Source organism: Lactuca saligna, chromosome 1, assembly GCF_052625555.1.
Source record: "Lactuca saligna cultivar CGN05327 chromosome 1, ASM5262555v1, whole genome shotgun sequence".
NCBI classification, from domain to species: Eukaryota; Viridiplantae; Streptophyta; class Magnoliopsida; order Asterales; family Asteraceae; genus Lactuca; species Lactuca saligna.
The window spans coordinates 47,518,246-47,533,771 of NC_136417.1; positions in this window are offsets into that span (position 1 = coordinate 47,518,246).

Sequence of the window (15,526 nt, forward strand, 5' to 3'; positions counted from 1 at the left end):
CTAATGGGCCAAGCTCATTAGCTCATAGGTCCATGAATGATGACAACCAATTATATTTTGTCATGCACCATCTTCTGGAACATTCTTCCATGTCATACAACCCATGAACATCAACAGCATACCTGATGGACCACCTTGACCATAGTGGAGCATCATGATGCACATGTTGCGCATCATGAACACTAATGGCCCAACATCCATCATGGTGGCAGAGCATGGTGTATATATTAAGTAATACCAACTTTTGAGTATCCCTGAACGATCTTGAGTATCACTGAGGACTTCATAGCATACTTGGCTCATCAAGGACCAAGATGGTCCATCTTGTGCCATCATGGCGCAACAGAAATATGGATGGCGCAAGAGACATCAAGTGTGGCACAAGAGCATCTAGGTTAGAACAACATCACCATCTTGGGACAACAATAACATGCATAGCACAACAAGGCCATTCTTGGCGCAACAACATACTCTATGGCGCAACAGGAGTACCCCATGGCGTGAGAGGGAATATCTTGGCATAAGAAGGAGTGTCATTGGCGCAACAACATCCTTCTTGACCCAAATCTTTAGCAGATGGCGCAACAAAGTCCAGTTGTTGCTCCATATCACTCCCACGTGCTCCAAACATCTTCCAGGTGCTCCAAACCCCCTTCTGTATGATATGTTCCTTTGGCACTTGATCCACTCCTTTGTTATAAGATCCATTCCTTTCTCAGATGATCCATTCATTTGTCACATGCTCCATGAACCTCAAGTGCTCCATTGAGTTCTAAGTACTCAATGTTGGACAATACTTTATACCTTAACAGTAATAACTGAATGGGCCACATATTTAAAAGAATTACGGAATGTGGCACCTACCACCTCCCCGAAACGACATTTCAGACTTACGAAAAAAGTAAAAAAAAGGGCAATCGATCATGACGATATTATGCTTTTAAGGGTACATTTCTTTCTTTTTTTTACTCGTTTATGTGTTTTTAAGGGAGTAAGAAGTTAAAATACAAATTTTGATATGTTGAAAACATATATGGAATGTGAAAAATAAGTAGAATTGGACTATTTTGAATCTGAAGCCTTGGAAAGGTATTTATTTTTCATTAATTACCATTCAATTACTTGTAGAACTAGTAATATGGTCTTCTTCCTTGCATTTCGACTATTTCAGATTGTCTTTCATATTCTAAAAAGTGAAGAACATTATGGAATATAAAGAATGGTTTGAAATATGACAAACAATCATAAACAAAAGGGACTGTCCGGAACGCACTCCGAAATAATGTCACAAAAAGATTTTCTTAGTAATTCAACATGATGATGTGCATGAGGCTTATCTGACCATGTCGTTCAAACCTATCATTGGTGCAATTAGTATTTGTAAGCTACAACATCGACTGGCATGCAAAGCCTTTTTCTGATAATCGTGCATTGGTAGGTGGCTGAATATTTTTGACTACATGGAGGAGGACCATTTGCCTATGCATTACATGTCCTGCAAATACAAACCATCAAGTGAAGTGAAGCAAATTTTCTTCGAGATCGACGAGTACAAATCACCTTTGGGATGAAGGAATTTGGTATTATTCACCGAGTTATAGTTTAGTGATTACTTATCGGCTACCTCGTCAATTACAAATTACGGCTATGGGTCTTTTCTCATGGTTTTAGTAAGCGACCCATTTAGGTTGGAAAAGTAGAGGACGCATCTGATAAATCCCTTGATGGGTTACTGAATGAGGAGGTGTTATGAGTGTCATTGTTGTACATGTTCAGCGATAGGTTTAACGGTTTGTCAGCCCATAAAGAAAGAGTTCTTAGCTACTGGAGCAAGTCTTTAGGAGTTCAACGAGTATCGTGACAGTTACCATTTTCATTTACTTTTAAACTATAATTTCTTATTGTTTTGATTTAAATAGTGGATTTATTTTGGTGACATGGGTACTTAAGAGGCAAGGTAGTTTGAGATCATTTGTATAGTCAGCTGAAGACCATATTTAGCAAACACCACAAACATATTGTAGCACGATAAAAAGATAGTTAAGGAAGTTACCATATGTTTGTATATTGAATTATGTTTGTGTATGTTTCTAAAAAGGGCCAAGTCTTTACAATGCATAAAATATGAACAAAAGTATGGATCATGTCAAATATTACCCAATAACCAAGTTCATGAGAAATTTATGATTAAAAAAGTCATGATATGTTATAGAATAATATATTTATGCTTACTATTTGGTTTATTCAAGAAATGTAAAATTGACAATGCATGATTTCGTTATGTTGGAAGTGGGATAAAAGTAGGAAAAATCACCAAATTGTAGTATGATGAAGAAAATAAGTAATGTAATGCTTGGTTAACTTACCTGCATGTATAACATTTGTGTTATAAAGGTTAAATCCCTATAAAAGATAAGACCAAAAAGGGTAATATGCAAGAACCTTGAAAATAAAATAAAACGGGACAAAACATGGAACGCAATGTCAATTTTGTCCTATGAGTTATTGTATAATAAAAAAATCATTGTGACATGTTATAATGTTTATTAAGAGTGAAATGGTGTAAAAGTTTTAGGAGTTGGGCATAAATCCAAACAGATAGAAAAGTAGGTTGCTATAGTTGGAAAATGTACACAAGTGACTCAATAGTGTACAATCATAGTATAAACAAAGATATAATTGAAGTAAAACTGTAACGACCCAATTTTTTTTTTTAAGATATTACTTTAGAAAACATTGATAAATAAAAACATTGTTTGTTCACACCATAACACTTTGCAACCATGTTCTCAAAAGCCAAACCGTACATCCCATCAAAATATCAGAGTACAATCCCAGCAAATCTCATAAATGCGGAAACCGAAGAATGTGTGTATGACGTGCCGCTACCGCGCCGGCTCCTTCCCTTTCGATGCAGAGGTACCTGAAAACAAAACTGTAAACGTAAGCACAAAGCTTAGTGAGTTCCCCCAACGTACCGCATACCATACAAACACATAACATACATACTGCCAGGCTATTCTGGGGTGCCTGACTACCCGGTACGGCCATTCTGGGGTGCCGACCTACCCATGTCAAGCCATTCTGGGGTGCTGACCTACCCATCGGTCCTAACAACCGATCCTCGGGGACTATTTCACCCCCCCTACTACTATGATCACATATAACGTAACAAGCCAGCATGCATACATATCATCACATACTGTCAGACGTATCTGGGGTGTCTGACTACCCTTCGGTCCTAACAACCAAACTCTACTACTATCACATACAATATATCATGCTAGCATATAACATGTCAGGTAATAGCAAACTTAGATGATATCACAAAGACAATCATCTATCATACATCTCCTACTGGTGGGTCGGCATTGTGGCCTTAGACCCACTGCTACTGGAAGGTAACTCACCTCAAAGTAGCTGCTGAACTGATCGGGAACTAACTGGCTGCTGCGGCTCCGGGAGTCCTCCGGCTGCAATTTCCACGACATACTCAATCAAACACTGCTAACTGTCCTTTAGGTAAAATGACCATTTTACCCCTGGATTAGCTCTCAGCCAAAGCTGGAGTCAATTTTCAGTTGACCCGACTCGCCGAGTGGATCACCACTCGCCGAGTCCCTAGCAAACCGATGTCCTGGGTCCCTGGTTCTACTCGTCGAGTCGGGCTATGACTCGACGAGTTCACCTTCTAACTGTCATTCAACACCTTCATCCTACTCGCCGAGTTGTATGAACAACTCGTCGAGTTCGTCTTCATCCGATGAACACTTTATGCTAAGACTCGCCGAGTTGTATGAACAACTCGCCGAGTCTGTTCTTGAGCTATGAAGATTGCCTTGGACTCGCTGAGTCAGGGCATTGACTCGCCGAGTCCTAACATGGGTGAGTTCAGCTCCCAACTCACCGAGTCACCCCCCGTGACTCAAGGCACAACTCGACACATGAAGAAGGGACCAAATCGGTGACTCGCGACCAGACTCGCCGAGTCACCTATGCGACTCGCCGAGTCGCCGCCATGCACTCCTTAAATATACCGATTTGCTCGGTTCCAGTCCATGCCATTCATAGATCTGGACTTCTAGGACACGAATCACACGTAAAGTTTCCAACTTTACGTGTGGATATTCACCAATATGGATTATAAGGCTCAAAATGTCTCAAAAGGGTAGATCTAGGGCTAACAAGCCTCATGGGGCCAAAAAGCTAACAGATCTGAGCTCCTGGAGCTCAATCTTGCATAGATCCAAAGGCCAAACGCCTTATTACGACATATAATGCACATGCAAACTTGGGGCATTGACCAAGAAGGACCCAAATGAAGTTTTAAGCATAGAATCAAGGGGAAAACGGGTTATACCTCAAAGGAAATGTTGAAATGACACAAGGATGGCTGATCTCCTTCTCCTCTTCTTGATCTACTCCTCTTACTCTTCAAAACCTTCAAGAACACACCAAGAACACCTCAAACTCTCAAGGAAACAAGGGAAAACGATGTAGGGGGAGTTCTGGGGGTGAATGGGGACGAGTTGGGGCGGAATGAGAGTTTAAATAGGGTGCAAACCCTTGAAACTTAGGGTTTCATCCCGCAGCGGTGACTCGCCGAGTCCAGGATGTGGACTCGTCGAGTCGCCTACTTAAAACGTGTCCTGAGTCTCGTCCCTACTCGGCGAGTCGGACCCTATGACTCGCCGAGTCTAAGGCTAAATTAGGGCAATGCTCAAATAAATTCACATACCGGAAACCAGGTGCTACAAATCTCCCCCACTTATTTTAGACTTCGTCCTCGAAGTCTGCTGCCTGGTCCTGAAACAGCTCGGGGTAGTGCTCCATCATCTCGTCTACCGGCTCCCAAGTCCACTCTGAACCCTTGCGGTGCTGCCATTGCACCTTCACTAGCTCCACCCTCTTGTTCCTTAAATCCTTCGACTTCCTGTCGAGGATTGCGACTGGGCGCTCAATGTAGTTCAGGCTGTCATCAACCTGAATATCCTCCAAAGGTACTACTGCAGAATCGTCCACTAGGCACTTCCGCAACTGCGAAACATGGAAAGTGCTGTGGATCTGGCTAAGCTCGGCTGGCAGATCCAGCCTATATGCTACCTTGCCCACCCGGGCTAAGACCCTGAACGGTCCGATGAATCGCGGGCCCAACTTGCCCCGCTTCCTGAATCGGATGACGCCTTTCCACGGCGACACCTTCAGGAGGACCATATCCCCGACCTGGAACTCTAAATCGGATCGACGCTTGTCGGCATAACTTTTCTGCCGACTCTGAGCAGTCTGAAGCCTGCTCCGGACCTGCTGTATCCTCTCAGTCATCTTGAGCACCACTTCGGTGCTTCCCATAACTCTCTGGCCAACCTCACCCCAGCATATCGGGGTCCTACACCTCCGTCCGTACAACATCTCGAAGGGAGGGCGGTCGATACTCGCGTGATAGCTGTTGTTGTAGGAGAACTCAGCCAAAGGAAGATAGGTATCCCAGCTACCACCGAAATCCAGAACACACGCCCGCAACATGTCCTCCAAAGTCTGGATGGTCCGCTCACTCTGTCCATCCGTCTGCGGGTGAAAGGCGGTGCTGAAATGCAGACGAGTGCCCAACTCGTCATGGAATCTCTTCCAAAACCTGGAAGTAAAACGCACATCCCTGTCCGAGATCACCGATACCGGCACCCCATGCCGTGCCACAATCTCCCTGATATAGATGTCGGCCAATTTCTCGGCCGATATGCTCTCCGGAATCGGAATAAAGTGAGCACTCTTGGTCAATCTATCCACGATGACCCAAATCGAATCTACTCTACGCGCGGTCCTGGGAAGCTTCGTGATAAAATCCATCGTGATATCTTCCCACTTCCACAGTGGAATGTCCAACGGCTGCATCTTGCCATGCGGCCTCTGATGTTCGGCCTTGACCTTCCTGCAGGTCAAGCACCGCTCGACGTACCATGCCACATCCCGCTTCATGCAGGGCCACCAATAGTCTAGACGAAGATCCCTATACATCTTCGTCGCCCCGGGATGAATAGAGAATCGGGACTTGTGCGCCTCCTCCATCAAAATCTGGCGCACGCCCCCGTGATACGGCACCCACACCCTATGGTGTAGTGTCAATAACCCTCGGCTATCATAATCGAAGGAGGAAACCTGACCTACTACACGCTCGCTCTTCCGATGCTCCTCCTTGATAGCCTCCTGTTGAGCCTCCCGGATCTGCTCCAACAGGGGAGTCACCACAGTCATCCTCAAACAGGCGTCCCTGATCGGCGCCGTCTTACGGCTAAGCGCATCGGCCACCACATTGGCCTTTCTCGGGTGGTAAAGGATCTCGCAATCATAATCCTTCACCACATCCAACCACCGACGCTGCCTCATGTTCAAATTCGGCTGATCCATGAGGTACCTCAAGCTCTTATGGTCCGTGTAGATGGTACACCGAACCCCATAGAGGTAATGTCGCCAAATCTTGAGGGCAAATACCACCGCCCCCAACTCCAAATCGTGCGTCGGGTAGTTCGCCTCGTGAGGCTTGAGCTGCCTCGAAGCGTAAGCAATGACATGCCCCCTTTGCATCAGCACCGCGCCCAACCCAGAAATGGACGCATCACAATAAACCACGAAATCCTCTACGCCCTCTGGCAGGGCTAAGATCGGCGCCTCACACAATCTCTGTCTCAGCATCTCAAATGCAGCCTGCTGCTCGGGTCCCCACCGAAAGACCACGGCTTTCTTCGTCAGCCGCGTCAGGGGTACGGCTATCTTGGAGAAATCCTGGATAAACCTCCGATAGTAGCCTGCCAATCCTAGGAAGCTCCGAATCTCAGATGGGGACTTCGGAACCTCCCATCTCATCACGGCCTCGACCTTGGCCGGATCGACCAGAATCCCGTTCTGGTTGACGAGGTGCCCCAGAAATTGCACCTCGCGCAACCAAAACTCACACTTGGAGAACTTGGCATACAAGCTCTCCCTCCTCAGGGTCTCTAACACCTCTCTCAAATGCTCCTCATGTTCCTCCCGGGTCTTGGAATAAACCAAGATATCATCGATAAAGACTATCACAGACCGGTCCAGCATCGGTCTGCATACACGGTTCATGAGGTCCATGAACGCGGCAGGAGCATTGGTGAGCCCAAACGGCATCACCACAAACTCGTAATGGCCATAGCGCGTCCGAAACGCGGTCTTCTGCATATCCTCCTCCCTGACCCTCATCTGATGATAACCCGAACGCAAATCAATCTTGGAGAACCAAGATGCGCCCTGAAGCTGGTCAAAGAGGTCATCAATCCTCGGAAGCGGGTAACGGTTCTTCACCGTTACCTTGTTCAGCTCCCGATAATCTATACACATCCGATGCGACCCATCCTTCTTCTTCACAAACAGAATCGGGGCTCCCCAGGGCGAACTGCTCGGCCGAATAAATCCCTTGTCCAGCAGCTCCTGCAGCTGCGTAGACAACTCCTGCATCTCGGGAGGAGCCAACCGATATGGTGCTTTAGCTATCGGAGCCGCACCGGGAATGAGGTCAATCCTGAACTCCACCTGTTGCTCCGGAGGTATCCCAGGTAGTTCCTCCGGAAAAACATCAGCAAAATCTCGAACCACCGGGACCTCGCTCACGGTCGCCTTACCCGCCTCCCGGGTGTCCATCACGTACGCGACATAACCCGCGCATCCCTGCTGAAGGTAGCGCCTAGCCCTCGCTGCTGAACATACAGTGGGTCCACACTGCGGCCGCTCTCCATGAATCACTAACTCTCCCCCGCTTGGGGTCTTGACTCGCACTAGCTGCTGTGCGCAATCTATCACTGCCCCATTAGGGCTCAACCAATCCATACCAATAATCACCTTGTTCCCACGCAATGGAATGGGAACCAAGTCTACCAGGTAACACTCCTCAAACAGTCGCAGGACACAATCTCGAAACACCATCGATGCTCGCACCGATCGATCATCGGCAATCTCTACCTCTAACGGGCAATCTAACTCGCCTGAAGTCTCATGAAATCTCTTGCTAAGAGCAAGAGAAACGAACGATCGGGATGCACCCGAGTCGAACAATACCTGAACCGGGATGTCGTTCACATGGAACGATCCTAATACACATGTATACACACGGAGCACATATCAATATCATAACAACGTAAAATAAAAGATAGAAGGAAGGAATCATACCCGTCACCACATCGGGCGCGGCGCGTGCCTCTTCGGCAGTCAACTGAAATGCCCGACTCCTCACCACTGGAGCCTCTGCCTTGCCCTGACGGCCATCCGTGATCCGCAGGGTCGCTGGAGCTGGCGCCTTCACTAGCGCTGAAGCTGTCAACATGGGGCAATTGGCCTTCTTGTGGCCCCTCTGGTTGCAGTGGAAACACAGCAACTCCGATGTCTGAATAACGGTCGCAGGAGCAGTGCAATCCCTGCTGATATGCCCAAACTTGCCGCACTTGTAGCAGCCTGACGACCCCATCCTGCACGCCCCCTCGTGCGGCCTGCCGCACCTCCTGCAGCGGCTCGGTCCCGACTGGCCTTTCGGCCTCCCATCTGGTCCCTTAGGCTTCTTCCCCGAAGCCCCCGATGCCTGACCATCCTCAAGTTTCCGTTTCCGGATGTGCTCCAAATCTATCTCTCTCTCCCTAGCCCTGGAAATCATGGAGTCCAGGGTAGGGCAAGCCGAAAAGCTAACATGCTCCCGAATGTCAGCTCGTAGCATATCATGGTAACGAGTCCTCCTCATATCCTCGTCACCTGCATACTGGGGCACCAATAAAGCCCTCTCCCGAAACTTGGCGGTGATCTCCGCCACGGTCTCTGTCGTCTGCCTCATGTCTAAGAACTCCCTGGCCAGCTGCTGAATCTTGACCGCTGGCGCAAACTCTGCCCTGAACCTAGCCACAAAGTCCGACCAGGTCATTGCCTCGATAGCCGAGGCTCCCAACGAGTCACCCACTGACTCCCACCAATCTCGGGCCCGGTCCCGTAAACACCCTGCTGCGTACCTCACCTTCGACCCCTCGGGGCAGAAGCTGATCAACTGGGCGGACTCGATATCCGCAATCCACCGCCTGGCGACAATGGGGTCCTTCACCCCATGGAAATCCGGCGCACCATTGCCCCTGAAGTCCTTGAAGGACAGTGTGCGAGATCCTGACTGGCTAGAGGCCAAGTCGCTCCTGAATGCCCGTAGGCGATCCTCCATCAACTCCACGATCCCTTCCTTGATCGACCCAAAGATGATGGGGGTCGACTCAAGGATGCCCCTAGTGATCTCCGACGTGATGAACTCACGTAGCCTCTCCTCAATCGGCTCGGTGCCAGATCCCGAACCTGACCCCTCTCCTGACCCGCCATCTGTCGGTCTCGGTCGAAGTACCACCATTCTGCAAAACATCAATAATAATCATTAGTGGTACTGCTACTTTCTGAGGGATCTCAACTACTTACAGGTTCCTTGGTCTCGTCTTGGCCTTCCTCGGCTCGGGTACGGATCCTCTGCTTTCAGTAGTACGGGCCCATACTACCTTCCACATCTATCCGTACCTTCTCCGAGGAATTCCTCGACTCCACCAACTCCCCTCTACTACTGCTACTCTCTGTTATTCTCATCCTAGGCTTGCCCCAGGGAAAACTCAAGTTCAATACAACTGGTCCTCAGCTGCTGTAGGTCTCCTCATAATGCCAGTTAGCCACCACCTAAACACCATCACATGTGATGAGGATTAGATAATCCTTCAAGTAAAAGGTCCGTCCCTACAACGGTTGGACTCAAACAAGAGCTGCGCAATAGGGCCAGTTCCAACACTTTGGGATTATTCAACCCTGATTACATGTGGTGTGACGTGTTTACCTAATGGCTCACTCCCATTACTCGGAATCCCACCAAGCACGAAGCAAGCAGCATTCGGATAAGGAAAAACAGACTCAAGCCAAAACTGTTCTTAGAACAAGAAACGACACTTAACATAGGATGCTAAGCTCATACTATCAGGCATAACCTAAACAGGCTATCCTACTGCTGTCTACTCAATTCTAGCATGCAATATTCAATAAGCTGTAGCAAATAAACAGGCACATAAGGCATCACTCCTAGATCCTTAGCCTATTCTAGCATGCAATATTCATAAAGCTGATAAACATAACATAAACTTGTATGGGTACTATGGGGAATACTTACTTGAGCTCGGCCGGTCGCGCACGTCACACACTTTACTCTTTCTCGTGACTCTTTTCCGGGTTTCAAAGAACAATTTCTTTTGAAAAATCTTTCAATCCCTCGATTTGAGTCCAAACACTCCCGAAGGCGTGTCCGAATCCCTCAAACCAGGGCTCTGATACCAACTTGTAACGACCCAATTTTTTTTTTTTAAGATATTACTTTAGAAAACATTGATAAATAAAAACATTGTTTAAATAAAAACATTGTTTGTTCACACCATAACACTTTGCAACCATGTTCTCAAAAGCCAAACCGTACATCCCATCAAAATATCAGAGTACAATCCCAGCAAATCTCATAAATGCGGAAACCGAAGAATGTGTGAATGACGTGCCGCTACCGCGCCGGCTCCTTCCCTTTCGATGCAGAGGTACCTGAAAACAAAACTGTAAACGTAAGCACAAAGCTTAGTGAGTTCCCCCAACGTACCGCATACCATACAAACACATAACATACATACTGCCAGGCTATTCTGGGGTGCCTGACTACCCGGTACGGCCATTCTGGGGTGCCGACCTACCCATGTCAAGCCATTCTGGGGTGCTGACCTACCCATCGGTCCTAACAACCGATCCTCGGGGACTATTTCACCCCCTACTACTATGATCACATATAACGTAACAAGCCAGCATGCATACATATCATCACATACTGTCAGACGTATCTGGGGTGTCTGACTACCCTTCGGTCCTAACAACCAAACTCTACTACTATCACATACAATATATCATGCTAGCATATAACATGTCAGGTAATAGCAAACTTAGATGATATCACAAAGACAATCATCTATCATACATCTCCTACTGGTGGGTCGGCATTGTGGCCTTAGACCCACTGCTACTGGAAGGTAACTCACCTCAAAGTAGCTGCTGAACTGATCGGGAACTAATTGGCTGCTGCGGCTCCGGGAGTCCTCCGACTGCAATTTCCACGACATACTCAATCAAACACTGCTAACTGTCCTTTAGGTAAAATGACCATTTTACCCCTGGATTAGCTCTCAGCCAAAGCTGGAGTCAATTTTCAGTTGACCCGACTCGCCGAGTGGATCACCACTCGCCGAGTCCCTAGCAAACCGATGTCTTGGGTCCCTGGTTCTACTCATCGAGTCGGGCTATGACTCGACGAGTTCACCTTCTAACTGTCATTCAACACCTTCATCCTACTCGCCGAGTTGTATGAACAACTCGTCGAGTTCGTCTTCATCCAATGAACACTTTATGCTAAGACTCGCCGAGTTGTATGAACAACTCGCCGAGTCTGTTCTTGAGCTATGAAGATTGCCTTGGACTCGCTGAGTCAGGGCATTGACTCGCCGAGTCCTAACATGGGTGAGTTCAGCTCCCAACTCACCGAGTCACCCCCCGTGACTCAAGGCACAACTCGACACATGAAGAAGGGACCAAATCGGTGACTCGCGACCAGACTCGCCGAGTCACCTATGCGACTCGCCGAGTCGCCGCCATGCACTCCTTAAATATACCGATTTGCTCGGTTCCAGTCCATGCCATTCATAGATCTGGACTTCTAGGACACGAATCACACGTAAAGTTTCCAACTTTACGTGTGGATATTCACCAATATGGATTATAAGGCTCAAAATGTCTCAAAAGGGTAGATCTAGGGCTAACAAGCCTCATGGGGCCAAAAAGCTAACAGATCTGAGCTCCTGGAGCTCAATCTTGCATAGATCCAAAGGCCAAACGCCTTATTACGACATATAATGCACATGCAAACTTGGGGCATTGACCAAGAAGGACCCAAATGAAGTTTTAAGCATAGAATCAAGGGGAAAACGGGTTATACCTCAAAGGAAATGTTGAAATGACACAAGGATGGCTGATCTCCTTCTCCTCTTCTTGATCTACTCCTCTTACTCTTCAAAACCTTCAAGAACACACCAAGAACACCTCAAACTCTCAAGGAAACAAGGGAAAACGATGTAGGGGGAGTTCTGGGGGTGAATGGGGACGAGTTGGGGCGGAATGAGAGTTTAAATAGGGTGCAAACCCTTGAAACTTAGGGTTTCATCCCGCAGCGGTGACTCGCCGAGTCCAGGATGTGGACTCGTCGAGTCGCCTACTTAAAACGTGTCCTGAGTCTCGTCCCTACTCGGCGAGTCGGACCCTATGACTCGCCGAGTCTAAGGCTAAATTAGGGCAATGCTCAAATAAAATTCACATACCGGAAACCAGGTGCTACAAAAACTCAAAAATGAATTATGTTATATGAAATACTATAAGTGTGGATAAAAAGGTAAATAATACTGAAATTATAAAGAATGGTAATATAAAGAATATTAACAAGTGTAAAGAATAATAATCTTACAGAGAATATTAAGATTGTATCCAATACTAACAGTGTAATGAATATTAATGAGTGCACAACACCCCGATATTCATGGTCTTATGAGCTAACATATATATATATATATATATATATATATATATATATATATATATATATATATATATATATATTTATTGAATGTAATACCTTTCTAAACGAATTATGTAGTCAACATAAAAAAGGAATCCATAGCCAAGCGACATGTTTTGTTTCTAATTTTTCATTAACTATGCGAAAGTTTGCAAATTCCTAGATCGTATGTCAATTTGACAATTTTTGTGATAATGTTATCAAGTTTTCACTCCTACTAGTAACGACAATGTTATTAATTGTAACTCCCGCGTTTCCAGACTAGGCATTATCATTAATGTAATAGTCTAGGTTAACATTTTAACTCTTTTTGAAGTATTGATGATGAAATATTTGAGTATTATGTGAATTATGTGATTTACGTGTTTGTTTTCTTAATTATTATATTTTAATGAATTAAGAGTAAAATAAGCATCGAAAGTAAAGTGTGAGATAAGCCCAATAGCTTTGCTTGAAGATGTAGTAGTTGAAACAAGGATTCCGGAGATATAAAGATTGCAAAAATCCGAGTTATAACGAAGAAGTTATGACCTGTCGAAGTTTCGTAATAGGACCAGCACGATGCTGAATGATGTAAAATGTGAATTTGAGATAGAGATTAGTGATCTAAACTAAAGTCGTAGAGTTTGTTAAATCAAGAGCGTGCATAAAAAGAACACCCAAATCTGACTTCGTATGAGGAAGTCATGATTTTCCGAAGTTTCAGCTTAGCACTATGCAGCCCAAAACTCGAATATGAGATCGTGTGATTTCTAGCCGAAGCAATCTAAATGAGAATCGAATATCTCGTCATTAGTAGTGCAACGATAAGAAGACAGACGAAAACTGACGTCATATGAAAAAGTTATGAATTCATAACGGAGTTTTCCTGTCCCGACCTAATAAAAATAAATAATAAAAATAAATTCAAATTAGTTGACGAAGTCTAAACGAAAGTTGTATAGCGTAGTCTCACCTACGTGTGGATATAAATAACGTCGAAAATGGAGTTCTTATGAGGAAAATATGAATTTTTGAAGTTTATTAAATAATTAGAATATTAAATTGAAATATAAAATCCGATATTATCCGAAAGGGGGAGTCACTGGACTTATCGAGGTTACGCCCAACGTAGTGCGAGTTTAGATGATGATCACAGACTTTTCTAGATAGTCCTGTTGAACGCTAGCATGCTCGCCACCTGCATGTGTTAATGAACTTGGGTGTTCATTCGCTGTACTCCATCCCCCTCATGGTTGCCTTATTTGACATATATTGCTAGGAAACCCCCGAAGCATGTGTTGTCGCCCCGATGAAATATTCTTAGACTAGGTCCCTTGTGTTAGTTGTTTTAAGGACGTAAAGAAAGAATAACAGGAATGGATAATTGGGTTATTGTTGGTTGATGAAAAATTAAATTAATTATTTGTTGTGAGTTGAAAACCCTATATGCTCACCAGGCTCTCAAACCTGACCCACTCAGTTTTCTTTGTATTACAGGTAGTGGCGCCAGAGCATAAGTTGGATGATTTGTCAAGATATTTTGGATTATAGATTTGTTGTTGTAAATAAAAGGATTACTCTAACATTATTTTAAAAACATAAATTAAACCGGTCTTTTTTGGCCGTGATTTTGGGGATGTCACAGTTGGTATCAGATCATTAGTTTAAGTAAACTAGGAATTTGTAGGATTTCTAAACTTAAACTTAGAATGCTAAGAGAAGTTGTGAGATGTGTGTCTGTTGTATTTTAGACACGAGCACTAGTTTATTTTAGGAAAGTTGCCTAAAATGTTTTTATGTGTTAAATGTTATATGTTTGCCATATATGATGTTATTTGTTCGGATCTACGGATTGTTGCCAACCGGATCTCTAAAACTTATGTGTTTAGGATTCTAAGCGTATGTATGCGATATTAGAACTAGCATGTAATCGTTTGGAGTAATAAGTATGATTTGAATATCTATCGTGAATGAGGATCTAATTTCACCTTATTCGGTGTATAGATCAAAAATGGTGAGAATGAGGAGTGGAGTTGGAAATGCTGATGAAAACATGAATCAAATACATGCGATTGAAAAAGTAGTTGTTACAGTAGCAACACCTGAGCCAATGAATATGGCTGGTGTGCAAGTGATGATTTAAACTATGTTGGATCGCCAAATGGAAGAAACGAGGTGTCTGCTTCGACAGAATCATGAAGAACTGTCAATTCATGTGGAAGAGCCCGAAGTTAATGGAGGACAATCTAAAGGAGAGAACTTTAGTGGGATAATTGGTCAAGACAACCCACCGATAGTTCGACAAAACAACCAAGATATAGAAAATACTGGACTGGGATGCAAGTACAAGGACTTTTTGACTTGCAAACCATCAACCTTCTCTGGAAAGGAGGACCCGATCGGAGTGGTGGATTGGATCTCCGAAATGGAGTTAGCCTTCATGACTTGTCGTTGCAGAGGCAAGTTGCAGACTACCTTTGCAGTGCGTCAGTTCTGAGGTGGATCCGTTCGTTGGTGGAACACTCTAGGGAAGAATTTAAGCCCTAATGAGACACTGTAATTGTCATGGGTAGAATTTTTGGTGCAATTCAAACGCAAATTCTGCTCGGCTCAAAATCTGTTGGAGTTGGAGAACAAGTTTTTGACATTGACGAAAGGCAGCATGTCAGTTGATGAATACACTAATAAGTTCACAGACAATATGGAGTTTGTTTTGCACATTGTCCCAAACGAGCTGACGAAAGTTTATAGGTACGCAAAGGGACTCCCATGGGAGTATGCGGTGCCAGTACACCAAATACCTACTCTAGAGGCAGCTATTTAGGCTGCCAAGTCTGTTGAGGATATGATCAAGGGGAGGACCGCCAACAAGTTTAA